This window comes from Buteo buteo, chromosome 6 (assembly GCF_964188355.1).
Source record: "Buteo buteo chromosome 6, bButBut1.hap1.1, whole genome shotgun sequence".
In the NCBI taxonomy this organism is placed as follows: domain Eukaryota; kingdom Metazoa; phylum Chordata; class Aves; order Accipitriformes; family Accipitridae; genus Buteo; species Buteo buteo.
In genome coordinates, this window is record NC_134176.1 from 6,313,012 (window position 1) to 6,331,256 (window position 18,245).

General features: G+C 47.4%; 1 long non-coding RNA gene across 1 annotated transcript; it reads left to right on the plus strand.

The window, feature by feature from the left end:
• The first annotated feature begins 2,931 nt into the window (after positions 1 to 2,931).
• LOC142032392 (uncharacterized) lies at positions 2,932 to 18,182 on the plus strand. Its single transcript, XR_012650818.1, has 5 exons — positions 2,932 to 3,070; positions 6,129 to 6,229; positions 8,917 to 9,035; positions 9,545 to 9,642; positions 17,943 to 18,182. It is a non-coding gene; the product is annotated as an uncharacterized LOC142032392 (long non-coding RNA).
• Positions 18,183 to 18,245: the final 63 nt, after the last annotated feature.

The window sequence follows — 18,245 nt, forward strand, 5'->3', positions numbered from 1 at the left end:
TGGCTCAGGACCGCTCACGTTGCATCAATCGCTGCTTGGCACTGCACACCCCACATCTCTGGCTCTGGTAAGCTGGGTTGGGCTCATCGGCTTTCCTGTTTCTTCCCACCTCTTGGGAGAATGCTTTCATTAATAGTTAATAAACGAGGGGATTTTTTTTTTGTAGTGGTGTAACAGGCGTTTTCTGGGAAAGTGGAGGTGGGTGTGTATGGACATCGTTTAGAGACTTGTCTCACCACGGCTGCACAAATACAGAAGACCTGTGCCTGTGCAAATCTCCATAGATTTGCTTCTTTCTTAAGACACTGGAAGTTGAAGATACCAACTGGTACATGCCTCTGCACGTGTCCCATGAGTGGGGTGGCTCAGCTATTGACTGTGGAGCCAACGGTGGCCCATGGGATACGTTTACACAGGCTGATTTCCATGCAGCTGCAGTGGAAATGGGGACGGCTTTGTGGGACAATAGCAGGATGGCCACCATCATGCAGCAGCGCCATGAAGCATCAGTCCCCCCATCTTGAAAAGAGGATCTGCCTGCGTGCATGGGAAGGTGGTCAGCATGGGCTTGGTCAGGGAGGTGGAGAGCAGAGCGGTGCCTTGTTTTGGAAGCGAGCCCGGCCATGTGCTCATCGAGCTGCCCTGGGCTCACCCTTCTCCTGGATCTGTCTCCACCAGTGAGAGGTTTCAGTGACTAACTCTGCCTTTCCGGCAACTCTGAGGATGTTTTGGGAGCTCCCTGGAGGGCTGCAGCTCTGCTAAATAACAGGGAAGAGGCTGAGGATTATTTACATGGAGTTTCTAAACCGGCTTTGCAATAAACGATCTTTGCTAACAAACCCAGATGAAGTGGGTTTGGGAGTGTCCAGCTGGAAAGGCAAACACTGATCCCACAGCGAATCCCAAGGCCAGGAGCTGTAAGGGAGTGTCAGCAAGATCCTGTCCCACCCCATGCCCTGGTCCTCCTCGCTGCTCCAAGGGCAGTGTCCAGCAACAACAGCACGGGCTCCTTCTGAGATTTAATCTCCGGGATCCAGAAGGCAAACTCCACCGCTCTTTATGAGAACGGGAAAGATCTGTTTGCCAATGGGAGAACTGACTCGTATCTACCAGGGAAGATATGGGAGAGATTTACCGTAAGGCTACTCCCAGTGTTTTAGGTGTTGCACTACCCATTCTTACCTAACATACTTTTTGGCCATGCCTCTGCGCAGAAACTCCCAGCGCTGCTCGTGTCAACAAAGCAGCAACGGGAAATTTCAAGGTAAAAGCCCAGCATAGACAGTTCTGCCTAGCTGCATGTTGTACAAACCTGTTTATTTAAAAATACCTAGGCTCTGTCTAATGATCACCCTAGTTACCACTGGAGTGAAAAGTATGTCATCAGCCCCATATGATCTAACCTTACCATCTGGCTGTTTTCAAGGGACACACATCAAAAATGTTGCTTTTACATTGCTGCCTTTTCTGCAGGGTTATTTCTCCCTGCATGGAAAACATGAAGTTTCCTTGTAGTTTAAAAAAAAAAATGCTGCAATTGCCCTAATTCTCTTGGCTGTCTCCTGCTTCTTGTGCCCTTTTGTTTCCCATATGGATGATCTATATATCCTACCTTCTGATTTGAATTTATTGCCTTTGGCTTCCCTGTTCCCTATTTGTTTCATAAAGGGCATTTCTATTCTCCTCTTGGTGAAGAAGGGGTTGTTGTTTTAACCACTGTAATAGTCTCTTGGTTGTTGGATTTTGCCTTTTGGTCAGTATAGAGAAATATTCTTCAGTATTCCCCAATTATCTTTCTTTGGGTTTGTTTTGGGTTTTTTTGGTTGGTTGGTTGGTTTTTGTTTTTTGTTTTTTGTTTTATTTTTCCTGTTTAAATTCTTTCTCTGAACTGATTTGGCTCATGATTGTTTTCAGGTTTGTAACAGCAGCCCGGGAGAGCAGCAAGGCAATATCTTACTGGGTTTGATTTTATCCTGTCTGCACATAACATATGTTTTCAGGTGGCAATCACTTCCTACCTAAGCTACTGTGCGTTTTTAGTCCTGTGATCAAATTCTCTGTATCTGCCAAGAAAAAAGGTCTAATATACAATTCTCCCCTGTTGGATGTACGAGTTCTTTTGAGATAGGAAATAATCACCATCATCTTTACAAATACGGAGGCTGTTTCAGTGCTGCAGGCAGCTTTCCTGCAGAATTCGCTCCATTTGAAGTTTCCCTGTGACAATCTGGCCCTTTTCCCCTCCTTGCCTTTGGCAGCTGCTCAGGGAGATGTTCAGATAGTTCCCAGGTTTGATTTTGTGCTCCACTGCAGATACTGGTTGGTCTATTTTGTGCTTTCTATTTTAGATGATTGAGCCGTCAATTTTCAGATTAATTTACTACTGAGTCCAATGACCTGGATGCTTGTGATCCTATTTCTAACAGTTCTCCATCTTGTCCCTACTTCAGTCTTCCTAAAAGCCATGATTTTAACACTCCAATCAGCTTCCCACCAGGTTTCTGTCTTTCCAGCTGGGCCAAATTTTTGCCTGTACAACAGTGATTCCCATTTATTAGCCAGGACCTACCTTTGGTGGATAGGTGGTGAAAGAATTTCTCTCCACTTCCTTCTTTGCTTTGATTAATTTTGTTCTCAACACCTTCATTATGTGCTAAATGAGTTTCCATTTGTCCCCTCTTTGCACCTTTCCCTTTTGTTGTTAGTCTAACACCTCCCTTCCTAAGGCAGCCTGTCTTTGCCTCAGAAAATTGGTTTCCAATTTGGGAAGGAAGCTACCAAAATCCTTCAAACCCTCTTATGGAGAGGCGAGATAAGTACTTTGCAAATGACACCCATCTTGCCACTTCCACGGTCAGTTTTCCCATTGAACGCCTTCTGTTTTTCTTCATCCACAGGAGAGGAGGGATCTCTGAAATCTCCTTTGGGCACCTTTTCAGCATCCTTTCAAGTGATGTGGCCTAGAAAACATGAGAGAGGCTGTGATTTAGGGACATTGGTGCCGATATTGAGCTGCAGCTGGGCTCCTGGCTTCCCATCTCAGTGGTGTACCTGCTGGAGCCATCACAAGGTAGCTATGGCTTTCTTTTGGAATGGACCCAACCCCCCTTGGTTCGGCTTGTTAAAATAGCAGAAAACTAACCTGGGGAAAAAAAAGAAAAAGACTGTGCTCTGCTGGGCTAGAAAGGGCATGAGACCCTGCAGGTAGGAGAGGGAGAGAGGAAAAAAGGAAAAAAAGGAATGATGGTCCTTCTGCAGCTTGGTCACGGCAGAAAGCCCAGCCCCAGTCCTTCTAGTGACTAGCCTTCTTGCAGGATCCAGACGTCTTTCTGGAATGGCTGAAAAACTCTTTGTAGGCAGGCTGGATTTACTTAGTTTTGGTTTATAATTGAAATGCAATTAATTTCACTGTATTTGTGCCATCACCTCTGTCCCAGCTGTGCCCTGTGCAGAGGGTGTGAGTCCTGCCAGACCCTCTGTTGCACTTCATCACCTGCAAGTGCAGGGAGAGATTTTGTTGTTTTCACACTAAGAACTTAAAGACAGCAGGGAACTCCTCATGACGCTGAGTTTCTCATTGTCTTTTTTCTTCTCTGGAAAGTCATTTCCTCTCTTCTGGACAGAAATGGTAACATGGGATGATCCTAACTGATCATCCCATTGATTTTGACTGCCATTCAGAAAAATGCTTCCTCTCCCTCCCAGACCATAAGCGTCTGTAAGCATCCTCCTCATCAACAAACACTCCAGCAGATGCAAAGCATCCCCTGGAAACCACGGTGAGAGCTGCACACATGCTTAGGTGCTCCACTGAGCTGGGGCCTCTCTAAACAAGAAGAGACCATTAGTTTTGGCTCATTACCTTAACTGAGATGACTATTAAATCCCACTCCTCCCGCCACTTTCTGTAAAATAAACTTAGAAATGAGCCATCTTTGCAGCTGTGACTAGTAATAAATCCAATTAATTTCCATGTCTTTAGTGTTAATATATGCATTAGATGTGTCAGCTCTGCCTTTTTGTTTCCTTCATGGAAAAGCTTGTCTCAGAGATTCCCTTCTAATTAGAATGGGAATTTGCTCCTTTGTGGATATATTCCTCCAGGAAGCCACTTACTGAGATGCAGCATCTTCAGTCCCAGGGAATGGTGTTACTGTTTGTTCTTAGGGTTTTTTTTTTGTTTTTGTTTTTTTTTTTTAAAATGCATATGACAATTAGTATCACAACAAATTCATACTTCCCCTGCTCATTTAAGGGTTAAGGAAAAAAACTCCACTTTGTCCTGTGAAGATGTCACCAAACAAAGCAGAAACCAAAGGCACAGATGCACTTCTCTTTGAAATCTGCATAGTAATTACTGTTTACCGTCCTTCCTCCTTCATTGATGACTCCAATACAAAGGGTACAGTAAACAGCTGTGTGGGATTCATGGTCAGATCCATTAGTGGAATCAAGTATTTCGGCTGAGTGCAAGTCTCATGCCAGTTGTTTAAGACTGGATAACAAGCTGAGAGGAAAACCATACAGGTCACGGCTGTGTAGCACGGTCTTTTAGAAAGTATTGCTGGAAGTGCTCTTCTTGATTACAGGAAGATCAGAGCCCCAGCACAGATAGAGGGGCAAAGTGCACAGGCTCCAGTGAAGCCTTTGAAAGTTTATCAGCCCTTGTACTCCAAAAACTGCCCATAGGTGCATCGTATCTGTATGTCAAAGAGTGTAGCCTGCTCAAAACGGGAGACCAAGACTACTGGTGCAGACCTCAGGGCACCGTGTGCTCTGTAGATAGAAGAAGAAGCTGGAACTTGAGTCCTGTGCAGAAGCAACTTTTAATTGTGTCATATCCAGGAGAAAATCGGCCCAGAAGCCAAATTTACATGAACAAACCCTGCTACCGACCTCCTTTCCTCCTCCTGCTGCCCCCACGACTAACCTTTCTTCTCCACCCTTACAAATAACGCAAACTCCCAGCTTCATTTTCTGAGATTTCCCAGAGCACTGCGGATGCTTTTCTTTCTGCCTATCTCTCATGTTACATCCAGGAATGGCTATTTCTCCTTGCAAAGGTTATCTATGTTTGAAGCCTCCTCCCCACAGACAGAATCATAAGGTCTCTGATGAGGAACAGCAGGTCTTTGTTCATTCTCAATGCACGGGGCTGTAAATCCTCTGAGGGTGACCAGGGAAACCAAGAGCTTGCTGCCCTCATAAATCTCCCAGGGTGGCTGCTGCAGCCATCGCGTGCTCTCCAAAGGCTGCAGGTTTCCGATGGTCTCAGCAATTGTAGGATAGAAATTAAGCCAGTGTACATACTAGGGGACAAGAATGAAAGATGGTTTTTTGGTCACTTTAGTTAAGAGGTTGCCTGGATAAGCTGCTGGGAGTGGTTGGGAAAGACAAGAGAGGGTGACAGCCTTTGGAGCTTTTCTTCTGATTCTCTGTTAAGCCAGTGTTGATCATCGGGGCTTTGTGCATTAAGCTGGAAGTGCTGGCAACACCCCTGCTGTGGTAAACCCGGGGTTGCACCCACATTTAGGGTTGGTGCCCCTAATTGGAAATGACCTGTGATCTGGGGAGTGGTGGGGAAGGTCTGAGCAGACTAGCACAATCCAGCCAGCACCCTACGGTCTGGATGTGGTTCTTGGGCTGGGTCCATCCTCTCCCCACCTTTTATCTTGCTTTGGCTTCAGAGCAGGATGGGAGAGGACAGGGAATGGCATCTAGGGCAGTGAGTGACACCCAGGAGCCAAACCCCTGTTATTGTACCAACACTTGCCATCCAGTCCTTCCCAACACTGTGGCCCTCTCAAATATGCTGTGGTTAGTGCCTTCACGTCCATGAAAGATAAAATTCTTGCCTCATCACAATGATGCAGGGTGCTGTGTTTGTCTCTTGCAATGCAGCGGGGTAATTCTGAGAGCTCGTTGTACCAGGATGCCATCCATTTCCAAAGGCTGGGAAATGATCTGCCGAACCAGTGCACCTCGGCATCGCCACCGCCGATGCAGAGAGGTGGCTGACAGCACCGCTTCCCAGCAACACGGCCGAGCCCAGCTGAGCATGACAAGTTCTCAAAGTGCTGCTGGGCTGCAAGGAGTTGTTAATTTTCTTATTTTTTTTTTTCTTCAAGTTTTCCAGGTCTGATCTTCCCCAGGAGGAATCCCCTGTTCAAGTGTCATCCAGTGGTGTGAAGGAGCCTGATCTTGTGGCAGTAGCGCCAGATGGTGACTAGTAAGATTCGTGTGCATGTGCCAGCTCTGTTCTCATCTCCGTGTCTTAGCTCAGGCAGGTCTCCCCATCTCCGCTTCCCGCTCGGTAAGACGGGGCATTTACTGCAGTCTCTTTATCTGCCACCCAACTGAAGGAGGCTCGGTGTCTCCAGCCCACGTGCCTTTGTTCAGAGCAGGTATAGTGGAAAGCCAATTAACAGGGCAGGTTTAAGGCAGTCATTGCCCGCAAGGCAGTTGTCATGCCTGCCTCTCCTCATTAGTGGTCTCACGTTTAGTCTTTGTGCCTGTCTCCCCTTGAGTCTAGCTGCCTGGGAAGGACAAGAGCTGTTTGGATGTCTATCGGTCCCCAGCAGCCATGGAGGGAAGCCTGACTGAACCAGTCCCTCCAGCTGCTCTGACTTTCCTGGTGTTCTCGCTGCCGTGACCAGCAAGGAAGGGCCAACTGGTTCCCTGGGCCTTTTGTTGCTCCAAGTGACAGCCTCCTTACGGGCCCTATAGCCCTTGGCTGGATGCTCCTTCCTCCTCTTGTCCCTCTGGCAACCATTTAATAAGCAAACCCTCCAGTGATGGTCTTCCCGGCAGGCCCATGATGCGGCTATTTGAATTCTGCCTTTTCTTTTTAACCAGGTTTATTTTCTTCCTTTTCTTTTTAACCAGGTTTATTTTCTTCCTCCTCCAGGTAACTAGTAATGCTTATGGGAGGGCTCTCACCTCCTCCTGCTGCCTTAGGTGTCTGAGTACCACTTGCCCTGCTCCCTCAGACAACTGGCAGTCTATTTGTTTTCAGTCTCCCTGGAACAAGCCCGGCCTTTTATTTTGTAGCTTTATTCTGCCCTGCCAGCAGCCCTGGAGCTCCCTTGCCAAAGCAAGAGAGGAGAAGAGTTGAGCTCCACGCACTGAGATGCGACTGGCACTGGTGCGAGATGCGAAGCGGGCTCGGATTTAGCCACATGGCCCAGCTGTTTTTGTTTTGACTTCTTTATTTGTTTGCTACTTTCCCTGATGCCTGCTGCTTCCCTCTGGAGGATCTCAGCTTTTTTTGAAACAAATCAAAATTTAAAACAAAAAAAGGGGGGGGGGTGCGGGGAGAAGGTGTTGGAGGAATCGGCGACATTTGGAAATGTGCGCAAAGCAATGTGGTGACGTTTGCCTCAGCTTGAAACAACAGCTCGGAGGCAGATCAAGGCTCTCCCTCTTGGCTGTCAGTCCCCTTCCTCGGCTGCATCCCCCGGCGGGCTCAAAGCACGCCGGGCTCGCTCCCTTTGCACCTTCGCTCTGCAACCACCAAGTGAATATTATATGACATTTTAATAATAACCAAAGGCTGCGGATTTCACATGACTCTGGGAGTTAGGCTATGGAGCTGGGCTGTGGTGGGTTTAAGTTTTTGGAGGAGCAGCTAAATTGGAGGAGCTGTGCAAATCCCGCACGCTCCTAGGCTGAGCATCTGCGCGCTATACACCGAGGTGGAGACTCAGGATTGCATCTCAGTTAGGTGGAGTTGGGGAAAGTATCATCAGTTTAAACCTTGCACAGAAAGGTGGTTTAACAGCTCCCTGCCTGCAGTTCAATCTCTTCAATGAACATAGAATGAAGCATAGATCAGAGTGAGGCGCAGGCTGAAAAATTCAGATCCCAATCCAAAACATGAATGTGCCAGCATTTGGGTGTGTAGGTCTGGAGCTGGAGTCTGACTCACTTGCAAATAGGGACCCTTTGCAAAACATGGATCAAGGTTCAAATTCCTGTCCCTCCTCCAAAATTAAATAAAGGTTGAAGAAATTCTGAGAACCCAGTGTTTTGGTTCTGGGCCATCTAAGAGGGGTGAAGTATGTGCTTAAGTGCTTTGTTGAATAGGAAGAGACTTGAGCATGTGCTTAATGTTATTAAGTGCTTAGCTGTTTTTGTTGAATCAGGGCCCCTGGCTTTTAAAGTCAATACTAACCCCTTAGGCTGCATCTGAAAGGATTTGGAAAAGAAGTGGCATCCAGATACTGCTGGATGTTTGACTGCTGAGCCCTGCATTCCTGCTTTGAAGGCTTGTTTCTCTAAATGTGCTCTCATTGCTATTCCAAATCATCTAAATGACTTGTCCCTGGCCACCAGGTGATTATGAAGAGAGCACAGGGAGTTATGGACATTTAACACACGCCCCAGCACAACTCCCAGAGAAGTTCAGCTGTCCCGCAGTTTCCATCCGTAATCTCAAGGCGGCACGGCAATACTGGGAGGTCGAAGTGTGACGCTGGTTTGCTGGTCCAAGTGGAGAGGCACACTGCGGGCCTTTGGATATCCTCTTTTGGTGGCTGCTGTGCTGCTCCTCGTATCCAGCTTCTCCTTGTTGTAAGAGCCCCTGAAGTCGGTTTGGTTAGAAGGAGTGGGTGAGGATGAGCTAAGCTGCCTTCCCGGGGGTGACGTGGATTAGGGAGTGATCAGAGGAACACAGCTGCCTGATCTGTCACCCACAGCAGGGAACAGAGAGTAGCCACAGGCAGGGAGCTTTTCAGCCAACGTAGATGCTGCTGGAAAGGAGGTGTCCCCAAAAGTCTGCAACAAGAGGATTGATATGAACCTCATCCCCTGAAATAGTGTTTTGGTGGCAAAAGAGCTGGAACTGGCAAGCAATGTTTGAGAAAAATGAGGCTCCAGAAAGAAGGGGGGAAAATAGCAACTTTTCTTCCTTTACAGGTAAAAGAGTGTCTGAGACCAGGATGGAAATAGATGGAAAGCTTATGCACAGATGAAAGGCTTGAAATGAAATACATTATGCATGAGACGAACAGTTGGAATCTGAGAGCCACTTGGAGGTAATCATCTGAAAAGCGGGAACAGTTCTGGGCAACAATTTCAGCGTATTGCAGAGGCACCAAAATGGTTACCAGAAACTAGGTTTCCTTTTAAAGGAAAGACAAAGTTAAAATCGCAGGACTGGAGCGGCTTTCTCTGGACAAACCAGATGCAGCGCTCCCTCCTCTGTGTCCTCTCCCAGGTCTGGAGGGACAGGCAGGCTGGCTGCTGAGTCGGTCCCGGGACAGGGCTGGCAGTGCTGTCCCATGACTAACAGTGCCATATGAGAGAAAGGCTTTGATTTGCAATGCCAACATCTTTTGAAACGAACTAACTTCCCCAGCGCTGCCTTGCTGTTGCAGGCTATTTTTCTAAGAAAATGTTCCTGTCTGCACATCTGATGCTAATACAGCAAATGGTAATGCAAAGATGCAGCATGCCCTGAATCAACAGCTCAGCTGTGAGATTCAGATTAAAGTTTTGGGCCAATAATTTCTGGAAATTGAAATGCCATTCTTTTCTCTTGCAGGTTTGCAGATGCCTGCGTTGATAGAAAATGTGTTCTTCCAGGACAACGCCTTCATTAAAGAAGATTAAAGAGTGATATTCCCTCTTAAGCCAACATTGGTAAGAGCCTCAATACTCAAAAAATGGTGGAACAATGAGAACAAAAGAGATTCAGGTACCATTGCAGGTCAGTTTGCACCTGAATTCAAAGCCAGCCTTTTGTGTGCGGCAGTTTCTCAGCTCAGGTTTTAAGATAAGTCTTAGAGACTGACAGCAAGTCTCTCCAGAGCCCTATCTGTTCCGATTCAGATCCTGCTGTTTATGTGTCACAGGCTCCATGACTGCACACCTGACCTTCCAAGTTTTATGGGACTCACTGATGCAAAACCTGGAGCCAGTGACAACTCGCCTTCCTCCAGACACGTGCCTTAAGTAATAGCAAGAGGTCTGTGTTTGTTCTCCCCAGCACAGTGGAAAGGGAATTGTTTCAGGCAAAGAGATTTACGCTGGGGTTTTTTTTCGTGGTTCCTTGACTTGTTGTTATACACTAAATGAGACTCACTCCTGTTAAAGTATAGAGTATAGAAAACCAGGAGAGGCAATGGGTGGAGATGAAGCTTAAAATTTTAGGTTACGTTCTTAATTGCAAAATTAAGTTCTTAGATGCAAAGAATGTGAGGGTGAGATAGCGATGAGTGAAGTGATGCACTGAGGACCGCCTAGCAGACCAATACTACCACAAGATCTTTTGAGCCTTCTTCCTTTACGGGTGTGACAACTTCTGGTTTAAAGGGAGAGCCCAAATGACAGGGCATGGTACACCTAATCTCTTCTGCCTCTGCCACTGAAGTCTTGTGACCTTGGTTGAGTTATTTAGCCTACCTCAGCTTGCCCGTATCCAAAATAAGTTAAAAGCCACTTCATAAAATGTGCTGTTTGGTGCAAACAAGATACATGCAGGTTGCCTCTGATTCATATTCAAGGGCTGTTTTTCACTGGCAGTGGAGCTGATGTAAAGGGGCCTTTGTCCAAGTAAGCATCAGCTGAGACTAAATGAACTCCTTTAAAGGCTGTAGGGTTAGAATTTGCTGAGGAAAAAAATCCCTACAGGTCCTTGCCATTACTGTCAGGTTTGTATGAACTAAAACCTGTTGTGGACATAGTTTGATCTTGCCTGGCTTCCCACAGCATGCAGGAAGGCTTGATCAGAAAGCCTCCCCATGAGCATTTCTGCCCAGCTCCAGGTTCCCATCAGGCGGCCTGCTTCAGCTGAGGGGTCCCAAGGCCATCCAAAGAGCACAACCGCAGCCAGCTCTGCCTTCATCGCAGGCAGTCTGAATGCAAATTGTGCTGCAAATTATGTCCTTTCTTCTGGGAAGGGCTTACTACTTTGAGCATGAACCTCTCTGGTCCTGGGTTGAAAGCTGAGCTGTTTATGGATGTGTGGTGAGGTAGGTGCAATGATTCAGCTAGCAAGGAGAGCATGAAATATATAAGCCTGTTTGGGACAAAATATTTGGGCCACGCAGGTGTCACTATTGCTATACCTTCACTACCGACCATACATTAGCTGGCTAGGTTAGCCCTGTGTGGGGTAAGTGTTCACACAGGCTGAAACGGTGCTACACCACTGCATAACAAGAGAGCTGTTGCTTTACTGAATTATAGTAGCAATGTTACCGTAGTTTTGCAGTGTCCCCAAAGCAGAGCCGGCCAGAGCATTGCCTCTCTTGCCCTGCTGCGCTTTGCCTCCCTCCTCCCTACCCCTACGTGGATGTCCTTCTGCTGCAGCACAGGGAAAAGGAAGGCTGGAGGTGAGACCCGTTCTGCCCTCCTTGCTCTCGGCAGAGAGCTGGAGCAGAGCGGGGCTGCTGGGCACGTGGAGCTGAGAGGGGAACGCAGATGGGTTTTGCTGGAGGAGCAGAGGGTCTTAGCAACGTGAAGGAGCAAGGGAGAGCTCAGCAGCATGAGTGGTTCTGTGTGCAGGCTGCCATGGGTAGGTCTCGGAAGGCTGTCAGGGGTATTGGTGATGGCAAGAGGGAGAGATCTCTGTGTAGCCAAGCGCAGGTACGGTGGGACTCCCTTTCCTGGTAAGCAAGGATGCGTGGTTCTCTAGGGAAGATTGAGTACTGAAGGCAGAGGGAGAGGAGAAGGGAAGGCAGCCAGTGGTAGGACTGGGTCTGGCCTTTGCATGGACTTGCTTTACTGGACTGGCTGCCTTTGGAGCCTACGTTAATGTGGGACCTGAAGAGCATGAGCTCATGCTCGGTGTCTCGTTGTCCCTTGAAAAGTCCTTATCGATCCTGACATATTCATGCCTAACTTTTTGTCAAAGACATCTTACAATGGAGAAGCTTTCTCCTCCTCAGGCTGTTCCGCTTCCTTCTGTTGGGAATTTTTCCCAGGCTGTCTAAATCTCAAGCTGTAATTTAAGCCCATCATTTCTACTCTTCCACTCCCAGTAGCTGATTATTCACAGTTGAATAGATATTCCTCTGCAAAGGCCATGCTGGTGAGGGCTCTTCCCAGCCTGATGTGCTGAGATGAACACTGGCAGCATGGGTGCCAGAAGGCATTAAACTAAGCAGAAGTCTGTGTCACCAAAGGTTAGGCTTTTTTAAATGTAAAGATGAAATCCAGGCCAAGAGAAGAAAAGGAGTCAAAGTACAAGGACATCAGACATGATATGGTAAGGATAAATCAAAAGTAATTGCAGCAGAACTCAACTGACATCATCTGCTTGGTGATGAGGGAGAAAGAAAAAAAAAAAAGTGAGAAAGAAAGTGTCACTTGGAGCAGTCCAGCTCTGACTTCATTTGAACAGTGTCCATGAGCCTGGGGAGGGAATGCAGTCCCCATCAGTTAGCATTAGGGCATGATGTATTAGGTGATTTGCTAAAATGCTGGTAAAGTTTCTGTACAGTGAACAATGAGGGGGATAGCTTCAAGGTCTGCTTCTTGTCAGCTGTGAACATCATGAGTGACACTGGTTTGTTTAACTCCATGTTCCCCCTCCCCGTGTTGTCCTTATCAGACCCTCTCTTATCCTTAAAACAGAGGTAAAAATGGAGCTGATCTTGCCTGGCTTTCCACCCTTTGCATCCAATTCTCTCCCACGCCTTCCCTAATCTAGGGACTAGAAGCAAGTTTTCCATCTTCCTTGTCAGTTTGACACCAGACGTGGGCAGTAGGCATTGCTGGAGCAGCACTGCGATCCCTCGCTGGCCTCGGGGCTCACCAGCCCTCCAGAGGTTCTGCACCGCTCTGGCTCCTTTGCCAAGCAGAAGTGGATCTTTCATGGCCTTAGAGAGCACCACATCATTTGAGGCAGCAACGGGTGATTCAAAATCAGTCCTCTTCCTGACTCAACAGATGGGCTGCTGCCTGCAAAAAAACCCCGAATGTCTTTGCATGGCTCATAGTCTGACAGGAATGTCTGGAGAAGCTCTAAAGTCACTTTCCCACAAGCAGCTGTTGTCTGCATCCTCTTCCATGGCCTCCTGGGTGACTTCTTGTTTTGCATACAGTCCATCCTTCCTTCCACATTCCCTCTCGATGGAGGTTTTTGCTGGAGGGTTTCCTGCTCTTGTCTCTTCATTCCTGTACAACTCTGCCTTCTCAGTCGTGCCAGTGCAACTGCTCATGCTTAAAAGTGGATCGTTGAAATATCTGGGTTAACAAAAAGGAAAGAAGAGGTTTTTTTAACTCAGATCAGGATAGCAATCTGTTTTCCAGCCACAGTCCCTGCACAGCTGGTGGGACGATGATCTGCAGCAGAGGAATAGCCAAATGTAGGAAATGCCCAAACTAACAGTCAGGAGCTGGGAAAGGAACAGCATCGCCATTGTCCCCGGTTCCAGCGCGTGTTCCCCTCCTGTACATCAGATCAGGGAGTCAGATCACCGCAGTGACCCCACGGGAAATGTCTGTCCCTTCACCTGGCACATGGGCAGTGGCACTGGGGGTGAGGGAAGGTGGGACTGTGTCTTTTGGTGGGAGACCACAGTCAGATCAGATTAGAGTGAGGGGAAACTGGACCCTTGAGGGACCTAATCAAGTTGTCAATGGTTCCTAATGTAGCAGTCACTACTAGGTTTTGCTGTAACTGCTAAATGTAGTAATGTTTTGACAGGCTGGGGTAGTGCTTGTCATCTGAATATTGTGAGTTTGTGTTAAAGATCCTACTCTGCCTTCTGCGTTTAAGGAATTTGGCCTCTGTGTCTTGTTGACAGCATGGAAATGTTTTGGTGCTGCACAAATGCAAGGAAATAAATGTAGGCTGCAGAAGTCTGAGAAGAGTAAAATGCATCATAGGTATGCCGCAGTTACCCATCACCCAGAGAAATCGGTTTTGTTTGACAAAAAAATGGAAACACTGCCAAGATATTTTGCTTCAGTTTAGGTTATTTGCTAGAATTGTTTGTGGTTAGTAATGAGCGCAAGGTTCACTTATAATAATAACGTAACCATGGTAATACGATAACACAAACTGATGTCAGTCTGATTTGCTGATAAGATTTATACCCTATTATATTATCCAATGCAATTAAGAAATGCTTAGAAAATTAACATTAGAATAGATTAAAATAAAGTGTCAGAGGCATCGTGACAGCTGTGGGTCTCAAGCATAGTCCCCAGGTGGATGTTTCTGGATAACGTATCACCCTGGCTCCGACGGGCTGTGTTACAATAAGCAAGGAAAGCAATTGCTTTCATTTTACAAACAGGGAATTGCAATGTGCCTCTTAATTTCTGCAATTTCCTGCACTCATTTTAGTGTGACTGGTCAGAAATAAACCTAGGAAAAGTAACAAGTGTTAATTGGCCTCATTTAATCTAAACTGAATTTAATGATCAGCAGGGGTGGAAGAGGGAAAGACAAATGTATGCATTGGGATGTAGGGGTTCGCTCCCAGTGGGAAGGAAATTAATGGTGAGATGGGGATCAGAAGGTCTTGCCCCTTGCTATGTGTTTTGGATTCACTGCCCGTCGTGCCAACCACTGCTTTCTCAGGGCTCCTTTCATATTACGGGTGGCAGCCACCTGCTTTTTCTTGTCTTGTCAGCAACATGGAGCAGAGACCATCTCTTTATTCCCTATATATGAAATGCAAAGGGAACACAGCATTTCTTTCCCCTAATAGTATAATCATAAGAGATGAACCACGATAATCATAAAAGATGAGCCATTTCATAACTGCCTCTGTACTAGCCAGAATTACACTTCTCATAACATCCTAGCAACAGAGCTCCTCAATCATCATCTCTTCTCCTTTCCTGCAGATAACTCACTGCCTCCGTCCTTGCAGTTTCTATGTTTGAGTTTAGGATGGGGAACCTGGGATTATTTGTTTTTGGAGGATTTCAGCTGATTACCCCAGTTAAGGAACAGCAACTTTACAAAGGAGTGTAAGAGCAAGTCCTTCAGCTGTTGCCACAAGCCAGGAGAGGAATGGAAGACAGTTTTGGACTCGGGGATTTTTTTTCATGTGAGAGTCCTATTACTTAGCCCTTGCTAAGAGTTTTGAGATGTTTGGTTTGCTGAGATAGAGGCCTCCAAGGGCTGTCTAGTCAGAGCTAATCTGGGGATTGGGGCCTCCCTCTTATCTCAGACTAGTTTTTCACTGGGATGATCGACTGCAGTGTAACCAAGAGGGGAGAAACCAGTCTTAGTCTCTTGTTCCTTCTGTGCTTAAAATACCTGTTTTACGTGAGGACGATACCTAGCAAAGGCACCCTTTTCTCCATCTTCTCACCTCACTGTCCTCTTCTGGTTCTGTCTCTCATCTATATTCCACCACCTATTGCCAGACTTTTTCTCTTGCTGCTTATGGACTCTTTTATTTTGTTGTTTTCTGAACGGTGCCTTCCTGACTAAATTAAAGGGACTGTATTTTATGCTCATTCTCTTTGGTCTTTCTGCTGCCTTCAAACCCTGCCTTTCCTGGCTCTCCCTCCCCTTGTGTCCAGGACCTACACTCTGCTGACCTGCATCCTAGTTCTTGAATAGTCTTCTGTGGCCCTCCCCTCACTCGTGGTGTCTTTGGTCACATCTTGTTTTCCTTCTATTATTCACGTAATTTGGCATGTCTTGCTGGCTGCTCACTTGCACATCTCCTTCTCCCATGCTATCCAGCCTCCTAATTCCCACTGCTTCTCTGGCACCCTATTATTCCTTCATCTATGGGGAGAAACCCGAGTTCCTCTTCTTCAGATTCCCCTTCCCTTCCTCTTCTCTGATCCTAGCCGCGCAGTGAGTCTGGTTCAGTCGAAGCTGCATTCTCCTCTCCGTGTGATGTAGGCAGTTGACTGTTTTGGCAGTTCTTGTGTTTCTTTTCCTTCCTGGAACCGATGCACTGCGAAGGATGAACACAGAAATGTCAGCAGGGAGTACAGGAGACAAGCAGTATCTTATACTCCTCAGAGCGGAAGAGGTGACTTGGGAGGGAGGAATCGGACCGAAATCTACCAAATGCTAAGTGGCAAGATAAGTAAATCTGAACATTAAGACAGATTTCATTTAGTGCTGCAATTTGTTTTTGAAGCAACGTCTACATTGCACAGTGAACAACAGCACAGAAATAGTTGAAATAGCTTTGCGTAAATATTGCATGAAGCTTTTGTGTACAAACGCATAGAAGGCACCGTGCTACATGCAAAATCTGACTAAAAAGGGTGAAGGAAAATGTGGGAGCTCTCTGCTTCCATATCTGGAGAGCTTCTGGTACCCGCTTGGGAAAATAACTCTGCATTGCAACACAGCTTTCAGCATAAACATGCTCAGAGGGTGCTGCGTGCCAAGCTGCACGCAGGAGAGAAAGCCATGGAGCACGTTTTTAGGTCAGCAGCGGTGGCCTATAGGTTGTGGGGCATGGGCTGAACCTACTTCTGGGCTTTATGGGCCCAGATATATAATATGAGTAGAGAGACTGGTCCAGTATGGGATTTGGGTTTTATTTCCAGTTTTGCTTAGCAACCTCAGTCAATCCTTTGCCCTTGGGGCATCCCTTGTCCTTTCAGTGTTTGTCAGTTCTCTCTGTGGCTGCAATTTCATGGTCTCTTGAATCTGGCAGTGACATTGCTCCCCAAAGGTCTCGCCCTGCCTTCTCTGGCTGCTTATTCCTGTGCCGCCTCACTTCCCCCCTTTTGCTGGCACATACGTCCACGTCTACATTAGCAGCTAGGACAGCGTAGCAGGCATGGATTTACCGAGCAGTAGGGCTGGACTGAGGACCTGCCGTCCACGCTGTAATTATTTCAAGGGTGTTACTTTGGGCTAGTTGTGTTCTCATCCCGCAGACCGAATGTCCATTAATGGACAACCATTAGTGGTCGGAGTGCTTTAGGTGCGTTCCCTTCTTCTGCTTTTGTCTTACCCCAAATCAGCTCAGATCATTTGTTCTAAAATCCCTCTGCGATGTGAATCACAGCATGGTAAGCCGGAACGACCTAGAGACTTGGTTCAAAAAGGCACTCGTAATCCAAACTAAAACATTAACATAGATGCACTCTGCTGACACGGCTGTGTGGTGAACCAGCTCTGGGAAGAGATCAAAAGCAAGAAGAAACGGAGCTAGCTTTAGCTTCGACCATCTCTGAGCTGATGCGTGTGGCCTCACGTACATTTGGGCCAACATTTGGGAGGGACGGAGGGGCTGGTTATCAGCTGCAGGAGGAAAATGGATATCCTTTTTAGAAAGCACTTTACACTGGTTTAAGAAGATGGTGAAATAATGACCTGTGTCAGCTGCAGGCTCTTGGAACATGAACCAACACCTACAACGGATCAAGTAGGCGTACGGCACACTGCAATGTATTGTCTACTGCAAAAAGCACGGGAGAGGGGAGACGAATTTCATCTGAGACCTCTCAGTACCACAAACAACCATAATCTTCTGAGGAACAGAGGGAGAGCAGGAAAGAGCATTTCATTATGCTCATAACGTCTGTGAGAGCTGCTGTACGGCAGGCTCACATCTTTCCAAACAAACCCCATATTGTAAAGGGCTCCCTCAACGCTTTCTTCTTCCTCTTCCACTCTCCTCCCTCAGAACATGTCTGCAACTCAGTTTTTGCTCTATTTTGATACTAACATTTTTCTTTTTTTCTTCGGCATCTGCATTTCCCCCGCCCCCCATTCCACCGCGTGCCCATTGAAAACCTAATTGCAGATCCTTTGCTGCAATTAGTCTTAGATGCTGTTAGGAAGTCCACTTCATGATGGCTTTTTTTTTTTGGCTAGTCGACTCCGAACGGGCTTTGAAGCAACACCTCGCTGGCGCTTTGCTCCTCGTACCTCCGCCGCGCTCAGCGCGCGGGTGCGAGGACTGCCACGTTCTCCCCTGCTTTCCACTTCCCCCTACCCTCTCCTTAACCCCCTCACTTCTTCAGGCCAGGGTTTTTTGTGTGTTTTTCCCCAGATGCACCATTTACGCTCCCGCTCTCGGACGTGCGGGGCCGTAGAAGCAACGCAGCCCCCCAAAAGCGCTCCCGATGGCCCGTCCCTACACCGCGCAAGGCTCCCGGCGGGGACCGCTGGAGTTTTTGGAGAAGTCAGCGCGTCCCCCCACCTTCCCACACCCCGCCGCGGGGCTGGGGGGGTGAGGAACGACGGAGGCGCTGGGCGGGAGGAAGAGGAGGAGGAAGAAGAAGACGACGACGAGGACCTCGGGCGTGGAGGGAGGGCGGGAGGGAGGGGAGGCGCGGCGGTGGGCGGGCGCGGG